Source organism: Grus americana, chromosome 1 (genome assembly GCF_028858705.1).
Source record: "Grus americana isolate bGruAme1 chromosome 1, bGruAme1.mat, whole genome shotgun sequence".
Taxonomy (NCBI): domain Eukaryota; kingdom Metazoa; phylum Chordata; class Aves; order Gruiformes; family Gruidae; genus Grus; species Grus americana.
This window is the reverse complement of record NC_072852.1, coordinates 76,985,792-76,991,963: the sequence shown is the minus strand read 5'-3', so window position 1 is coordinate 76,991,963 and position 6,172 is coordinate 76,985,792.

Genomic DNA, 6,172 nt, shown 5'->3' with positions numbered 1-6,172 from the left:
CCTGGTGCCTGCAGGATTTCTGCTTTGAGAAGAGAAGCCCTGAAAGCCCTTAGGGTGCAAGGAAGGTCCAGGGAGGATGCACCCAGAGAGACCGACCTGCCTGGGCTGCAGCTGCCTACTAGCCACACTGGGCATATTGCCAACCCATCCACTTTGGAAAGAGGCAAAGCTGCCTTTTTTTAGGTCCTCTGCCTTTACTCACAGAGAGAAAAGGGCTGGGAAGAGGCTGGTACAGGGACCGAGCTCTCAGCAAACTGTGGCTCTGGGCAGGAGATCTCATCTGTGGGGTTGTGTCAGTGCTGATTTATTGCAGGGGCCTCCCTACCATCACTGCTCCCAGGGCCAGGTGTTGCGTCAGAGCCGAAATGAGAATCGTGGCTCCTGGCGATCTTGGCATTTGCTGCCTTACACGCTCTTCAGGAAAACCCGGGGAGGGTATGAGTTTCTACACACCTCTTGGAGATGGAAATCACAGCTTGGAACAGGTCCTTTGATTTAACCTGCTAATGACACATGCAAGCGTGGCCTCTCCAGTTGACCGTCCCCAAACTGATAACACCACTGCGCACAGCTCTGATGTTTTTAGCATCCGGTTTTTTTGGGTTTGTTTTATTTTAGTTAACCAACTGCAGATTGGCTGTTATTTTCACTCCAAAGCCAGGGAAAGCAAAAACGTGCAATGCTTTTTGAGGCCTCCCTGACAGCCGCAGCTCTCCAAGCGAGCTGCCTGCGGTGGGCGAGCCCTGACCAGCAGCAGCTTTGGGGAAAGCGTAGGCACGTCCTCTTTGCACCGACTGCAGCTTCACCGTGCAGGGAACGTCTGACGTGCAAGAGTCTCCCAAGCCGTCCCCGAGGCTGCACCTGCTCTGGCCTTTTAATCAGGGAAAAGTGTTTTCCCGAGGCAGGGAGTGCCTATCTTCCCAGGGTTGGGAGTCGGTGGTGCCAGGACTCACGCAGTCATGGCGGTGTGATTAATTCCTAATCCTCCCCTGCTGTTGTAAGCAATGATATTTTTTTCTTCTCTCTCTGTTGTAGTACCGAGGGCTTAAGGCAGACCTGCCTGCTGTTACTAGTGAATACACGAGTTAGTTAGTTACCCACCGGTCAGGAGTAAGAACAGCGCGGTCTTTTCGTGTTTACCGACTCCATGACTACTGCGCAAAACCGCTCTGGTTTTCACGCCTGCTCCTCCTTCCTTATCAATCCAGAAGTGGCTAGGACAAACGATTACAGAAAAGGGCAAATATTACGCATGTGGTACCAATTCTACTTTTCAAATTAAAACCAAACAAAATTAAGTGTGACACAATGCCCAGGAAAGACATTGGGGTTGTTGAAAGAGCAATAAACTTTAAGGAGAGGAGGAGTTGCAGAACATGTTACCTAATCGACATCAGCTACCCACAGCATGCTGGAGACCAGGAAAACCTCAATAAACACCAGCATTTCTGTGTGCGAACAAAAGGACTCTATTTCACTAGTTAAATACTGACTTTAAACTTGATAAGTGCTTTTGTGTTGGCATTGGTCGTCTCAGGGGGGAGTGAAAATTTTCCATGACCGTGTTTTTCCCTGACATTTCAGTGGGCCTCTTAACCCTGCTGTCATGCCCCATCCAGGAGCTGGGTAGATTTCACTCGGGGCGAATAATTTCTGGTTTGCGTAGGTGTTGTGGACTTTTTGGCTTATACAGCACCTCTAGCACATGGCTAGGTCAGTGCTTAAGCTCCTGCTAATCCTTTAGACTCAGGCTCTGGCCTTGTGCTCAGGAGCCTGGAGCTCTGCCCAGCCGGACCAGCGGGGACTCAGGTGGGACCGAGGAGGGATACAGCCAACAGGAAAACCAGACAGCTCCTCTGTCAAACCCTTTGCAACACACAAAGAAGTGGAAAAATCCCTCTATTACACAATATTTTTGTGAGCTGGCTGATGAGCATGAATATATCCATGCCTACTCCTCTACTTGAGGGTTTTGGGGGTTTTTTTGCCTGTTTCACAAGTTAGCTTCGGTGGCTTAGAAATCCCAGATGGTCACACGCTGCTTTCAAACTGGTACAGGTTTCGTATCAAAATGGTGCATCTACTTCAAGTCAACAGGAAACTTTTAAATGAGAACGTCCAGCTCCCCAAAGCCCCAGCACGCAGACTAGGCCATCCTCTTTCTGGAAGGTGCATTAGGACTTTGAGAGAGCGGCCCCAGATCGATAATGAGCCAGGCAGATTTTTTTTGAAAATGGACCTTCTACATCCACCTACGTTTATAGTCCTAAATGTATTTTACTTCCAAATAGCCTCAGAGTAAAAAGTAATTCACATCTAAAGTGTAATATTTAACTCAACAAATATCCTTAAAGACCAAGTTGAACAAAGGAGTAACAGAAGACATCATTAATGACCTTTATTTGTGTAGAAACACAGCAGTCAGTTGTTTTTAGAAGCGTCCTCACCATCTTAATTACATCTACACCCCAAGGTAGGTTAAGGTGTGAAAAACAGGAGTATTTTAGCACATGCTGCACTGGAGCTGGGAAATGCTGCAACTGCTTTCTTTATCATATTAAAACTACATTATGCTCTTGGATGGCAATACTAGTCTGACAAGTGATAAACATTAACAAGCACGGAAACAGAGGGAGAGGGGAGAGTCAAACACCGGGTTTTTGTAACTTAATCTCGGTGCCCACATAAGAACCACCTGATTTATGGGAACTGGCAACTCTTACTGATGGCAGCTTTACAGATTTGGGCCCCTATTATTAGCCACAAAATTTGGTCTAGAAAATCATTGCTAGAATTGGTGGAGACAGTTTGGGATTTTTTTTGGATGCTTTTGGTTTTTCTGATGTTTCTTTCAAACTGTCCTTTTGGCAGGAAGGAGTGAATTTTAGTGAATATCAAAATAATGGGAAATGTGGTGCAGGGAAATAAAGGTTGGCAAAAAAATTTCCAAATTTGACACTTTCTAAGCAAACATTTCCCCTCCAACTCAAAACAATTATTCCTTTTGAAATGTTATTTGAATTTTGAATTATTTATATATACTAGAAATTAAAATAACTTTATACAATCAGCACAAAACTTTTAAATGTGATCCAACCCAATTTGGTGGTGATTATTAATTCAATACACTTTTACTTTGGACTTGGGCCAGGTGAAAGCTTTTGCAATCTCACACTCCTATAGAGAGGGGAAAAAACATCCTTGATTTCCACATACCCAAATGTTTCCAGACCTTCCTGCAGCCAGCTATAGATACACAGGGATCACCCTTACCGATACCTGCCCGGAGTGAGCTTGGCCAGGTAGAAAGCTGAAGCAGAGACACATCTGGACCTTTTTTGTGGAAAGCAGATGGCTCCTGGCCTTGTGTCCAGCTGAAGGCTCTTACGCCTGCAGTAGCACACCTCCCTTTGGGTTTAAATTATGTAGCAGCCGTCCTGTCTGAAGGTATCGTGCTGTTCCAATTTCCCTCTTACCACATCGTCATTTCTAATCCGCTTGCTGGACACGGCGCTTATCATCACGCTTGACTCAACTGGCAAAATTTATCAGAGTGCATGCCTTGTTGGTCAATACTGATCAATAAATATGATACCATCCTCACAACACCGAGCTAATGCTTCTGAAAGGATTTATCCCTATCTGCCAACTTCATTTAAAAAAAAAAAAAGTCTCTTGGTAGAGGCTCAGTGACTTCATTTCAAGGGATGTCTGCTAGCAAAACCACTCCTTTTTTTTTCCTTCTTTTTCTTTCCTCTCACAGAAATTTGATCAAGAAAACCTGGCAACGGGAATGCGCTCCAGTTTCAGTCGCGTTATGGTTGATCAGGGATACCATCCCTTTGGGCCTGTAGCACAAAAAAAAGGCAGCTATCTGCAGTCTGGCTCCTATCAGAAGACCAGACAATCGCCAGTGGCTGCATCATGAGAGAGTTTCATCTGCTTTTCCAAGAGAGGGGAATACTTCTGGTTTTCTTAAAACCAAAGCCAAAAGAGACACAGGGAGTGAAGCCAACAGCCAAGGTTGAAAAGTGGGAGGAAGGAGAGCAGATGCGGGCATCTTTCAGCCCGGCCACTGGGTCGCTGTCTGCAGCCCCCCGGGACAAGCCACCCCCTGATGTGACCCTGCATAGAGCTGCTGGACAGAAAGGCAAGAGCAGCTACCAGGTGTCCCTGGTGTCTGCAGGAGGCAGCCCTTGGGGTGGGAAAAACAGCTTTGGGCCTTTCAGCTCCAAGAACATCCAGGCTACGGCCTGCCCATCAAGGAAAAGGTATGTGTAACAGCAGTAAAGCACGTATAATATCTGGGAGATTGATATCACAAGGGCTTAATGACCACAGTGGCTGCCTGCCTTCCCCCGCGCTGCATGCAGGCAACCCAACGTCTCTGGCACATGCTTCCTCTGCCCTGTGAATGGATGCATGTCGTCCCTCCTCCTCCTCCCATCTGCTCCCAAAGCGGGATGTTAACTGCTAAGTGCCAGCCATGCAGCACCCTCCTCCCTCCCCACCTTTGCTACGCCATTTATCTATTTCCCAGGCTGAGACCAGCACCATGATTATGCTGCTTTCAGAGGAATAATTTTTGTGTAAGCTCTTTCCAGCACCGGTGCCTCAGCAGCTGACGCACAGACCTTTCCAGCAGCAGGACTCAGCCCTGTCCAGCAGCTCACTGGCTTATTTTGAAATAGGGATGAGGATGAAGCCACCTGCAGTGTCATAGCAACCCTCCCCAGCGCTCCTCTCCCCCAGTTCAAACCAAAGCCACCTCACTAGCTGACAGACAAGGTAAGAAACTGCTCATCAAATCAAAACTAGGCCGAAAGCACTTAAAAACTGTTTACTCAGGTGATTTGCAGCTGTGAAATTAGCTGGCAGGTGATGCTGCTCTTGTTCTGCCAAGTGCTTTGGAGGATGATTTGCGTGGTGCTATTCTCTTTACGGTGGCTGGGGGTAGGTCATTTGCCTCCCACAGCCTGTCCCAGCTCCCTGAGGCCCAGCGTACCCCAACTCTGATTTGCAAGCAGGGCTGGCTAGCATCTTTGGGATGGTTGTTGCCCCCTTCAAGCATGGGGGCAGCCGCACCACTTGCGCATCAGTGCTTTAAGGCAAATCCAAACCAGTGGCAGTTCACACAGGGCTGTAAGCTGACAGTTCAGGAACTAATGATAAAACAGCCCAGAGGCATGTGCCTGGTCCGAAATCTGCTGTTTAGATATGTCTCCACGTCCAGAGACTAAGACTTTACCATCCCTGCTGTAGCAGCCCCACAGGTGCTAAATTGTGGCTCTGGCGATCTTCTGGAGAGATCTCCGGGCTTCAAATCCTCCTTCCCTGCTTTGTTACTGTTCCATAGGGTGCCTGCATATGGCAGCACCGCAGGTACTGCACTTGCCATACCAGTTCCCATGATGTAGCTGTTTGCCCCTGAGCGCACCCAGGTTCACAAACCCCACCTTGCCTTCCCCTCTGTCCAGTGCCTGCTTTCACCCAAGGGACCAGGTGAGGAATAGCATCCCTGGGCTCGGTGCCATGGGCTGCTGAGGGTGCTGCCCGTGCAGCTCAGAAACACAGAAAAACTTGGGTGAGAAGGGATCTCCGGAGGTCATCTGGCCTGAGCCCTCCCTCCAAGGAGGGTGAGCATCAATATCTTCAGTAGCATCGCTGTCTAATTAATCTAAATTCCGCTCGGCGAGGCAGACAAAGATATCTCAAAATCCATTTTAACTTCAAATTTGATTAAGGCCTGTTCTTATAAAAGAAATAGTTTAACATTTTTTTCAGGGGTGGTGGTGGGGCAGCAGTTTCAGATTACTTAATTGTGGGGAAAACATGTTTTTTGTATAAAGCAATATGTCAACATTTCTTTTGTGGAAGTGTTTGTCATAGGTACACTGTTTTGTAACACGTAAATAACATGGGAAACATAAAAAAACAGGGCTGGAAGACATCTCAAAAGAGCTGGTGTCCAACACCTGCTCCAGGTAGGATTACCTCCATCTAAACCGTTCCTGATTACCATCTAACCTGCTTCCCAAAATCTCTGGTGATCTTCCCATGTAATTTACTCCTCCCCATAACAGCCTTGCAGTCAAAGGTGCTTTTGTAAACGAAAGCCCAAATTTCCCTTCTTAATTCACGCTCGTTAAGAGCTTGTTAAGCAATCATTTGC